The sequence below is a fragment of the Hirundo rustica genome, chromosome 3 (genome assembly GCF_015227805.2).
Source record: "Hirundo rustica isolate bHirRus1 chromosome 3, bHirRus1.pri.v3, whole genome shotgun sequence".
NCBI lineage: Eukaryota > Metazoa > Chordata > Aves > Passeriformes > Hirundinidae > Hirundo > Hirundo rustica.
This window is the reverse complement of record NC_053452.1, coordinates 27,509,428-27,521,689: the sequence shown is the minus strand read 5'-3', so window position 1 is coordinate 27,521,689 and position 12,262 is coordinate 27,509,428. Positions and strand designations below refer to the sequence as shown.

At 38.3% G+C, this 12,262-nt stretch overlaps 1 long non-coding RNA gene across 1 annotated transcript; it reads right to left on the bottom strand.

Annotated features, from left to right (window-relative positions):
* Positions 1-3,669: 3,669 nt before the first annotated feature.
* LOC120750736 (uncharacterized) lies at positions 3,670-11,376 on the bottom strand. Its single transcript, XR_005700132.2, has 5 exons — positions 11,105-11,376; positions 9,869-10,082; positions 8,193-8,390; positions 6,177-6,271; positions 3,670-4,093 (listed from the first exon to the last, which is right to left on the bottom strand). It is a non-coding gene; the product is annotated as an uncharacterized LOC120750736 (long non-coding RNA).
* Between the last annotated feature and the right edge of the window lie 886 nt (positions 11,377-12,262).

Genomic DNA, 12,262 nt, shown 5'->3' with positions numbered 1-12,262 from the left:
GCAGTTTGACTGACATCCTACTAATGTAGTATCTAGATTAGCAATTTTTAAGGAGGCAGCTAATATAAAACTGGTAAAACGGAAAACATTGCTAACAGGGATTTTGTATTTGTTATTCAGTGAGGAATAACAATACGGGGATTTAAGGCATGTCAGACAAACACTATACTATTACATAATTGCCCTCACTCTTTTCTTTTATGGCACATGTATTGAAGGGTATGTTTCAACTGATAAATTACACATTTAAAATATGTAGATACAACGCTACAGTACTAGGTTATCACAGCAGCTAAAGTCCATTGGATACTTCGGGCTGTAACCACCACGTACTAAACCTTTTGTTTTGCGTGATTGTGACAGAAAGGTTAGCAATCTTCCAAAAATTACTCTTCTGAAGAATTGAGATAATTGCCTTTCCTTTCAAAGGAAGGAAATCTTTTTCCTAGAATGCTGCCCACACCAGAACACCAGCCTGCCCATTTTATCCCCTGCCCTGTAAGTTTTACTTAAGAATGAAAATTCAGAAACAGGTTTCAGCCATCTAAAGCAGCACCCCAAGACAAAATCACCCAAATCACCTCCCGTACATAACTAATTGTGGATTGTTTTAATCTGAAATCAAACTCCTTCTCTCCTTTCTCTTTCTTTTAAACTGATGAATACGTTTTATATAGCAAAAGTGGTGAGTGAATAAATAAGGACATTATCCACATTCCACCTTAAAATGCATACCTTCCAAATCTTATTCTTCAGAGGAGGGAATGTTGTTAATTTAGTTGGTCATAACTAAATAGTTTCTAATCTGGAGCAGGAGTCTGCTGAGAATATTGGACAGTTTAAAGGTTAATCACCATCGCCTGGTTACACAAGTGAGGCAGAACTAATTCCTCCAAAGGCAAATGGCTTGCAGTTTTATCAGCAGTGCAGATTAGAAGTGTTAATATACAGAATAGAATGGATGCTCAAGGGCCAGTTTTCCCTTATCGGCAAACTTTGCAACAGAACTCAGCTACTGCACAACCTCTGCACTTTCTATAATAAGGCCCCTCATTTTGCCTCTCGAGCAGAACTATCAAACAATCCTCCCCAAACCACTGCCACCAAAATCAGGGTATTACAGACCACAGCTAATTGGAAGATCACTATAATGAAGTAAAAGATAAAATACTTTGGCTGCTGGCCTAAAATGTGGATCAGCACAACATAGGAAGCTATCTGGCTATGTCACATTCTGAGAGATTTACATAAACAATAAACTCAAACCAACAGCCCCCAAAAATACATCTTTGTTTACAGTAAATGCAACCTAAAGCACTGGTTATAAAACTGGGGGGATTTACATATTCAGCACTATTATTAACAGAGCAGACTCTGCCAGATACATGTAACTTTATGTCTGCAGTGCAAGAAGATAAAAGAAGGTAGGATATGTAAGTACACATGTAGTAAAACATTTACATATTTATGTTGCTTGATGTGCACTAGAATACATTTGTTACTGTAGCACATCACAGCATACAGAGTCTTGCTTGACTTTTCCAAGGCTGTTCTATACTGTGGGTGCTTTTTGTCAAAAAAAAAAAAAAAAAAAAGGAAAGGGGACGATCCATAAGTGGCACCTGCTATTTCCCAAATAAAATATGCTGACGGAAAATCCTACCTAAAAATACAAGAAAAATAAAAGGCACTTTGTATATATGCATCAAGGAGAAAACCACGCAATTCTGCTCAACAAATAAGAAGATAATTTCAGAGAAAAGTAATATAAAATATTACAGTCATCATCTTTGTGTAAGAAACCTGGGGATAATGAGCATACATTTTACAAACACTGAGCCCGAGCCTGCTCCTGCTGAATGAGTGGGGAATTCTGCCACTGACAGAAGTGGGCTCTGAACAAGCTCTGTAAGTTCTCTTGGAGCTCTGTTAAAACTGTCCAGGCTGTCCCCTCTGCACATCTCCTGAGTCACCAACACCTCAAACCTTTGCCCCATCCATCCTGCTGCTTCACTGCATATGGGTTCCAGCTGCGGAAAATATTTCATTTTGGGAGACCAAGTACTTAAGTTCCATTCATATCTAAGTTCAGTTCAGGAAGGGGAAGCAGAATGTGAGGAATTGAATTATTTTCCTAAAAAAATAGGCTGTTATTATAAATGTGAGATGTGCAGTACTTTAACCAAACATAGAAAATCTGATTCCTTCTAAGACTGCCACAGTGGAAGAGGTATTTTTTAATAGAGAAACAACTTTTCCTTAGCTGTGAGCCTCCAGAGGATATGTAACACTGTCATACCCGGCTCAGGGAAGCAGCAGGAGGAACACACAATAGATGTAAACAATAGACCGTTTAGCTTTAAGTATTACCTACTACAATAAATATGTTTGAAACTGGAACTGGAGAACTACAAAACCTTGCTAGCTAGCAACAGAAAACACTATCTCTCACATATATTTTGCTGTCCTTTAAGAATAATTTAATTAGATACATGAAAGTATAACCCCAAGCACATTAAATGTAACACAAGTAGAATGGAGAAATTGCCTTTTGAGAAGGATTTGTGCTTGGGCAGAGTGTGCTTATCCCTTAACATTTCAGAATATAAAACCACACCTATCTAGATTCACAGTCATCACTAATTGTTACCAGAGCAAAAATACTCTCAAATCCTCACAGCTGAAAACAAACCAATGCCTTGTGGTCATCATACCCTATTGGTATCTGCCCCTCCCTTCCAAAAATTTGGGTAAACTTGAGTTTTACAGTGTCACATGAGAGCCTACAGTTCTGCAGAGACTATAAGATGCATATCTCCACCAGCCAGGGAGCTGACAAGGCTGACACCCTCCTGATCCCTCAAGGCACATCAGTTTATCTTCACTGACACTGAATCAAAAAAAAAATGGAGATGGTTTCTGTAGAAAGGATCATAAATATTTACAGCAAAGAACAGATTTTTTTTTTTTTTTTTTTTTTTTTCAAGTAATGGAGCGTAGACATTTTTGGCTGTTGGTGGAACACCCCATCACAAATAAAACACAGCTGAAGTTTGGCTCTGGTGTCATGGTGTAACTGGATGTAGGCGAATTGCAGAGATCTAATCTTGAGATGAAATTGAATACAGCTTCATCACCAAGTAGATTAGATGAAAACATTCATAGCTACTGCCTTGGGCATAGACAGAAACCATTAAGGACTCTAGAGGACTTGCAGATTGAGAGAGACGATACTAAAAGCCTGAAAAATTTCATTAGAAGTGAACACTAAAGACTAGTGCTGACAATCCCCTTCCCTCATACGGGTCTCACCCCACCAGTGGATTTTACCAGCTAGAGGAGGTTCAATCACTATCTTACCAGTAGGTTTAAAAATTTCTCCAACAGGTTCCACACTCTGTAAAGGTAACAAAGATTTTTAACATCAATCCAAGAAATCACTCTACTTTTCCCAAAAATTAAGATTATAGACTTCACTCTGACTGAAACAATCTTATTGAAAGTTCTCATTGGAAAAACAACCATTAGTGTAATCAGATGATGCCAGTGAGGACTCATAAGCTTTCAAGAACCAGGAGCAACTTGTTGGTCAAACGAGACATCCTTTGAGGGCCGCACCAAGCCTACTAGTAGGTGACGGAACATCTCCCACCCTACAAAATTCACAGATACACTCAAAGAAAAAAAGCCCACAACACACTAGGAAAAACATGCAGATATCTGAGAAGCAAATACAATGAAACCAACGCAAATTGATAAATTAGGGACTTTGGTCTCTTATGGACTATTTCAAAAAATCCTTTCTTTTCCTGTCTATCCAACATGAGGAATAAAATTAAAGATGACACAGAATAAAAGCAGAGGCTACAGAGGAGGGTATCTGTTGACCACAGGCACCAGTGTCTTCTTTCTGCTCATCTGTGTTTGTGGTCAACATCGCTCACTTGTAGATAGCATTGCTGTTCATCAAGCACTAACATAGCTCTGGAGGGATTAATCATATCCTGGCGGGAGGCTGTCCAAAATGACCCATTAGAGATTTCTGTCTTCAACATTTCCAGCTACAGGATTCTTGGAGGCCAGTGATTTGAACCTAGTGATTCAGAACAGCAGGAGATACAGCTGGTTTCAGTAGGCATAGAAAATATTCTCTCTGTCTAGCCACAGTTTTAATACAACTCTGTCATAGGAATATTCAAGTGCCTTTGTTGTTTGCAAGCACTTAGAGACAGAAGGGTTTCTTGTGTATATATCTTTGCATTTGGTTCATTTTGCACATCCAGCAAATATGTGGAAATGTAAATGAGTGGCATGATCTCAGCAAGTTAATCTATATAACTATAAACAACAGATTAATTTTATTTGACGTGGAAGGGGAAATGGAAGAGAAAATATTTGAAAAATTGAGGAAGACAGATACAGGAATCTCTTGTAGTCTGGTCTGAGAGCAATCTAACTGGAATTTGCCACTGAATTGATATATTATTTCATGTCTGACTACTCCCAGGCAAGGCTGAAAAATGTCCACGGGCCTCTGTCAGTTATTCTCCTCTTACTCAGAACTGCATCGTCATTCAAAGGTAATCACGTATTTCTTTGCCCCTAGCACCCTGCCTGAACAGTTTAAGTATCTCTTCATTGAGCCCACAGGCTACTCTTTTATCAGGAGTTTATTAGCGTCCTACCCTGCCAGACCCAGTCTCTCGCGCCTTTTTTTTTTTTTTTTTTTGTGTGTGTGTGTGTGTGTGTGTGTGTGTGCGCGCGCGCGTCAGATCACAATGTCTGTGTCGATATTTTAAAGAAGACATGACAATATTTTGGACACATTCCTATTTCTTCTCATCATATAACTGTAAATCACTAGATATGTTCTAGAACCATTGTATTTTGTAATACCATTGTATTATTGAAGATACAGAGATAGCATTATCCCTAATGATATTAATCACATTTTCCCACAATATCTGAATGTCCTGTTCCCATTTGACATCAGATGTAAGTTTACATAGCCTCAAGGGGAGACAGGGCAAGACCACAGAGCAGAAATATCTACAGGGTTTTTAAACACTTTGGAAGTACATCCATTTCATTAATTCTTCAGCCATGAGTAGCTGAAAGGTGGGAGAATACTTAGGGGGAGGCATCAGATATGCAAGGCTGGTTCTCTACTCTTCCCTGCATACCCACTTACGGCTATTATTGGAGCCAGGATATTGGGCTACACTGACCTTTGTTCTGAACCAGTATGCCTCTTATGTTCTTATTATGTTCTTATGTTAAGCAGGAAAAGAATTTAGCCTCTGGATAACACCCGTGATTGAATTCAGCAGCAAAATTCCTTTTCATTGTTTCAGATTTGAAAAATTAATCACCAAAAAAAGAAGTGTGCACATGAAGTTGTGTTGGTTCCAGACATAGAAGATTATTTCTTTTATAATTAAGAACCTCACAGGATTTTTGTATATCTACATGGACAGGGATTTTTTTTCACCCTGAAAAATATGTAAGCCAACCCCTGCTCCAGACTCCAGCAAAATTCAGAATTATGAAGGTATTTTAAATAGGTCTCTGCACCATCCACCCAAGAAAGGATTCCATAGCAGGAATTTCTGAGTGTGAAATCTCAAGGGATTTTAGGCAGAACAGTTCTGTTCATGGCCTTGCAATCTTTGCCAGAATATGTATGGTTTCTGAAATCTTTACATCCAGACTTTGAGATCATCCAGACATTAGTAATTTAGTTGCAGCTCATAGAGCGTTATTGCTGGTTCGTAATATTTTTTCTAATTATGTCATTTCATAATGACAGGATTTTAACTCTGTTCAGATAGAGCCCCCTTCATTTTATGGAGATGCATAATGACTTTTGGAAATATTTTGAATCTCCTACTGATTATCAAGTTTGATTCTCTCAGTGTCTACAACAAGTACTGTTCCACAGATTCTACCTGGAAAAGTAAGAATTTAGGCATTGCTGGAAGTCAAGATCTACATAAACACTATGAATAAATAATTGGCTGTGTTGAAGACAATAACGACTTTATTAAGGGTCAGGACGCCCTAAGAAGGTTTTAAAAAGATACAGAAAAAGCGCAACAGGAAATACACAAACCTTATTGCACAGTAGGGAATTCTGGGTCATATCTTAAAATGGACATGCAGACGTCGTTACTTACCAGCAACACATCAGGAATTTATTTCCTCCACACATCACAGTTTGAAGCTGGAAAGCAATCTTGCATAGCTGCTTGTTTTGGTGGGACTATACAAGCTGAAGTGAAATCAGACAAAACCACATGAAACAGCAGAAAAACAGAAGAGGCTTAATTCTAAGTGTTTCTGGGCTTGGCATAGGAATAAGGAAATTAGATCATGATGAACATTAATATTTAGATTGCCTGTGCATCAAGAGGTAAAAGATCTCAGAAAAACTACCTCTGCTGTGCATACCAACCTCTTATTCTTTGATGTTTTGTTATACAAACAGTAGTCAGATAAATATACACATAGAGCTCAAAAACCTACAGTATTTCACAATGTCACATCAAGTGAGGGATTCTTTTGATTTTTTTTTTCCAGACCTGCTCATGTGCACAATTTCTTTATGCCTCATTTGCTATAAAAATATTGGTCGATGAACAATGAATAAGTAGACATATTTCATTGTATAATAGAGAGTGAACTGTCTTTTTGGGTTTGTCTTCATTTTGCAAGCTCATGTATCTTAATCTTCAAAATGCCTGTTTACATCAATAAAGTCAATTTATTTACTGACTTGTATCTGCATAGTTATTTTTATATCGTTAATCTTTAGAAAGCCAGACATCTACCATAGTAAATTTGTGAATAAAATTTCCCAGAAACATCAAACATGCATGGATCTGATGTGCTCTGTTTCAAGAGATGTCTAACTTTGACCACATCAGTATGACTGCTCTTCTACTCACAGCTACTTAAAACACCTTCTGGACTGGAGGAGTAAATACATGAGGTAATGGTGGAGGCTGTTTCAATTTTTGGTAGTCCATGATTTCTGTCACCTCCTCCTCCATGACAGGCTCAATAGAAAATGTGAAATTTATGTGAACAAATACATCTGATTTGTGGAAAACCCACAGACAAAACACACACAAAGTATAATCCAGAACAGATAATTTTTTATATTTTTAGAAAGAAATATTATCTTAAAACAAGTTTGTATCCAGCTACTTTATTCCATTAAGCCCACCCCAAGAGAATTATCAATAATATCTGACACTATAAACTAACAAAGTTAATCAGAATGGGAATGATCTTTATATACGGCAGAGAAAATAGGGTGATACCGAATGTTGGCTGCTGTTACTGACCAGGTCAGCAGATAAAGCCTACAAGCTGGTTAAACATCTGGAAGGAGGAGGTAGCATTTACATGGAAGATGGATACGATTGCAACAGTAAAATAATCTATTTCTTGGGAAAATATGGCAAAAGTGAGCTGGCCCTTTCACCTGGCATTGCTGGTGAATATCACTAAGGTACTACTTGGAGCAAGATCTTGTTTTCTTTGCAGGAGTTCTCACATATATTGTAAAAGTACCTGCCCCATGTTTGATATTTAATAAGTAATAAGGAAAATTAGAGTTTCTTGAAGCACTTCTCATGTCCAGCTCCATTGCCATTCTGGCCAAAAGAGTAGAATATCTTATGTGGAAAATGTGTAACAACCCACTGGCTGAACTTCATGTAGGTGAAGTAGAGTTAGATGCAAGTGAATGAGAAGTAGGACTTGGCTTTCTGTTCATCAAAAAAAGAAAAAAAAACCCAAAACCCAAAAATAGGTACCCTTTGTTATTTGTACTGGCAGCCTGGCTGTGTGATTAGGTTTTAAGGTAGTGTAAAACTGTGAGGAAGCAAAGGGAAGCTGAACATCTTTGCAAAGTTCCTAGCCTTAAAACACAAGCTCCTGTTCTTAGCTCTGCAGTGCAAGCTCATCTCCCAAGGAAAAACTTCATTAGTATTGTGTAGTCCTCATCATCTCTCTAACTCAAAGCAGCCTACTCAGTCAGATACCAAAATTGTTGCACAGGCTTGCAAAACAGTTTGTGTCACTGGGATCTGTGCTGGCCACCAACCAGCTTCCTGATGGCATTTAAGGTTGTTGACTTAAAGCCATGCTGGCAATTTATCAGTGGGGAGTTGAGTGGGATGTACCTTTCTGCCCCTGTTGACAAGACTCAGGATGGAACATGCTTGATAACACATGAAAGAGTAACTTGGTGCTGCCGACGTTGCCTCTCATCAACACGGTGACTGCATCCACCCCAAGAGCCCTCAGTGGCGTTCTGCTTGTGAAGAGGTTGCCTCCCTCCTGTTTAAATGGGGCGGTGGTAATCAGTGAGGATGCTTAACCTGAAGGAGAATATGAGATCAGGAACTTGGACTCAAAAATTCTTTCTCTCTAGAGCAGATGTCCAGAGCCAATAAAAGCCACAAAAAAAAAAAAAAAAAAAAAAAAAAAAAAAAAAAAAAAAAAAAAAAAATATATATTTTCAGAGGTTTTAGAGCCTTCATGTTATGAGGGGGTTTTAAAACTCCAACCATGACCAAAATGCACAAGATTTGGGCCACCAAAATTAAAAATAGAAAGAATTTGCTTTCAAGTAATTGAGATGATTCATTAAGCTTTAACTTTTATCTTTTTACATCATTCTACAGTACCTAAGACAATATTTAAAGACATTCAAAAGAAAAATGTTTGGAAAGAAGGAAGTGAAAAGGCTGTATTCCCAAAGACATCAAAATGATGTTTTGACAATGCCAGGAAATTTTAATCAAAATTTTTTGTCCAAATTCTCTTATAAGGAAATGACAAAATTTCATATAGTATTTTGATTTTTCACTAATTGCATTTACTTTAGTAACACAACACCAAGAATGCATAGAAGGATGAAACAATGCATGCTTATCAAGTCAAATGTTGGCTTATTTTAACCTGTTCTATCAGCAGAAGTACAGCTCATCTCCAGGTAAGATTGCTATGAAAAAATACTCAGTGGGAGAAAGCATGCCATAGAAAGTAGGAGAAGGGAACTGGAAAAAAACGTAGAGCCTTATGATAAAACAGATGGAATGAAAACATTTGGCAAATATCAGTGGTGGGCTATTTTTTGATATAGCTGTTAGGTTTCTCTAGTGTGAAAAGTCAAATAGTGTGGTTAATCATTACATGTGCACATTGGAATTAACATATAAGCATCAAAATACATTGCACTGAGTTTTTTAACCAAAGAAGGAATCTTGCTAAAGCGAGCACTGTCAAACTATGAAAGGTCCAGCAGTCTTGCTGTCCCCTTCCAAAGATTTGCACTTCACCCTTCCTTGTTTGCGGTTCCCTCCACATAGCAGAAGCAGAGGATTCTCCCAGTGGCTGGGACCAGAGGTTTTCCACCGGTAGGCCTGATAATTACAAGCTATTCTGTATATGAAAGAACCACTACAGAAGGACAGATAATGGGAAAAGCAAAATTAATCTGACCTGGAAACACCCCATTATTCCCTGGAATTTTTTTTTTCTCCCTGGTATCAGACATCATGAGTGAGAGATGTGCTGACTTCTTTGACACCAAGAGGAGTTTTGAACTCCTGAGCACAGAAGTAAATTAAAATTGTAAAGGCCAGTTATAATAAAGAGAAAACTACAGCAAGGTGTCACTGCGTTTAGCATCTCTGTGCCCTATCACAGCACGATTAAAGGATATTAAAGACATTTGTATTTCTACCACAGCAGTGCAAAATTTTAAATAATAAACGGCTTTTTCATAACACCAAACTACTTTCCCCACTCTTCTCATTCCCACCCCTGAAATTCTCCTTGAGTTCATCTTTACCTTGACCTTGTTTCTGCTGAAATCCTTGTTCACATCTTAATCGCTTCACATCTTGAATACAGCAATTCCTTCTACGGTCTGTCTAAATCCCAACTCTCTTTAAAAGTCAAGAGGTCCAGAATGGTGTAGTCAGATTAATTTCTTGCTCCATGCATTGCTTATCCATATAAGCAATAGGATAGAAGGCGTGTTTATGTGTAGTAAAACTGAGAAGCTGCAATAGAAGACGAGGCGATGGTATACAGAACAGGCATGGCAGAGAACAGACATACTGCAGCTAGAAACCAGCTACCTTTCTCAGACATTACTGTGACACAACAAAATGTCTACTAGAATATAAGTAGTACCAAGATCAAGAAACTTGGAAACCCCAGGCTTCTCTGTCATTGTGGACAACCTCTACTCTGGGACTTTGGGAGCGCCTCTGCCTCCCAAAACAGTAGCACACATTTGGTATCAAGATCTTCATAAGCACAGTGCAACTGTTGTGTAGGAAAAGACCTTTTTCTTTCTACAGTCAAGGAGACTGACAACTCTTCAGGCTTGCTTGTCCAGCCAGAAGCTACCACGTGGGATTTTGTTAACTGTGAATAACCAGCTTAAAGAAATTATTCGCCAGCAGAAGCTAGAGCACAGGTACCCTATGTCAGATTGTGCTGTTCTGCAGTGATATAGGATCCTAAAATATCAGCTGCTGCAGAAAGTTTTGTTATATAAGTTGCCCTGCTTTTCTGGGAATTTAGTGAGTTGTTATGCACAGGAAAAAAAAAAAAAGAAAAAAAAAAATAAAAAAAAAGTAAAAAAAAAAAAAAAAAAACAAAAAAAAAAAAGTTTTTAAAAAAAAAGAACGTATACAAATTATAAGAAAGTCCAGATGCCTGCAGCTGTGTTTGAAACTGATGAAACACTGTGGCTACTTGATTTCTCTAAAATGAGTGAGGATAGCTGTCAAATTTTGTCTGGAATATCTTCAGTAGAAAAGGTTTCTATCCCATATTAATCACTATACACCTAACAGCAAAACTACCATGAAGCAGAGTTGATTCCAGCCTTCTTTTCTGGCTCATACCATGCCTCTGACATTCTAGTAACATTAATCAAAGAAACATATCCTGACTACATTAAAAAAAGCACCCCCAAATAATAATTTAACTCATTAATGCAAAATATGCCTCATCCATGGTTTCTATATACTCCAGAATCACATTCAATTTTGCAAGAAAGCATTTTCCTTACCTGAATGGCAATCAAAAACCCTCAAACTAACAAATAAATCCCTCCCTGAAACAGTAACACATCTCAAGAATGCTTGCAAACCAATGAATCAAGCCAGCATAATTTGGATGATTCAAATATTTCATTTCAGCAGTTTTGATAATTAATTATTTTTTTCCCTATTAATGGCTCAAATTAGTGAAGAAAACTTTATTCTGAATCAAGAAACAGAAAATTTCCAAGGAACAGTTCTAGGAAGTAGTTTCAGGTTCAAAAATTACTCAAACCAACCTCTTGTTGAAAGAGGCACACCTGCTTCCACCCTTGTTTTTCAGCTGGCTTAAAAATAAGAAAAAAATAATCCCAACCAGCTGTAGCTATTTCTACAAAACCATTTAGCAAATCTGTTTCTGCCCACCTGTGGCTGCTCCTTCAGACAAAATGCGGAGGCCTGGAATGGGGCGGTGACCTTGCTGCTGAAGATGAAGCTGACTGCCCTAGAGCTGGTTTCAGCCTGGTTACATGCCCGTCTAAGCCAATTTCCAATTATTTCAGGTGCAAGTTTTAGCATGTGCAGTAGCCCTCCCACTTTGTTTCCTCTCCTCATTACCATATGAAGACTTGCATTAGGTGCCCACAGGCATTTTGCAAATTCAAGGATTTTCAATTACCGGTCCTCTGACAGGCATCAGTGTCATCGTTGTACGACAGCTTTACATTCGTGAATGGGGGCTTGCGCGTCGCTGTTGCCAGCAATGAATAACCACAGTCACTTCCCTCTCCTGCAGAACACTGAGCAGCAGCAACCCATTCCCTCCTGACCAAGCTCTGCTCTCCCTCCACAAATATTGCTGGATCTGTCTTGCTGCTGGCTGTGGACGGGAATGTTTTCAGCAGTGGTTCTGCATCGCTTACAGTGCATTTCATCAGTGCTGTTCCTGTGTGTGCAAATGGAAAAGCTAACTATGGAGCCAGCCATGTCTGAGGGATTAATATGATTTCTCATTAATGAGAACTCTGTGCCCTTTGGTATGGGATATATTTAGCCTGTTTGTTCTCCTTTTTTTTAGGTGGAGCATATTCTGCAACATGCTGTGATTTCTGGCCTATTGATTAATGGGTCTTTCCACCACAAGCAATTTTAATCTTTCTTAATTGCCTTAATGGCCTCATGGCCTC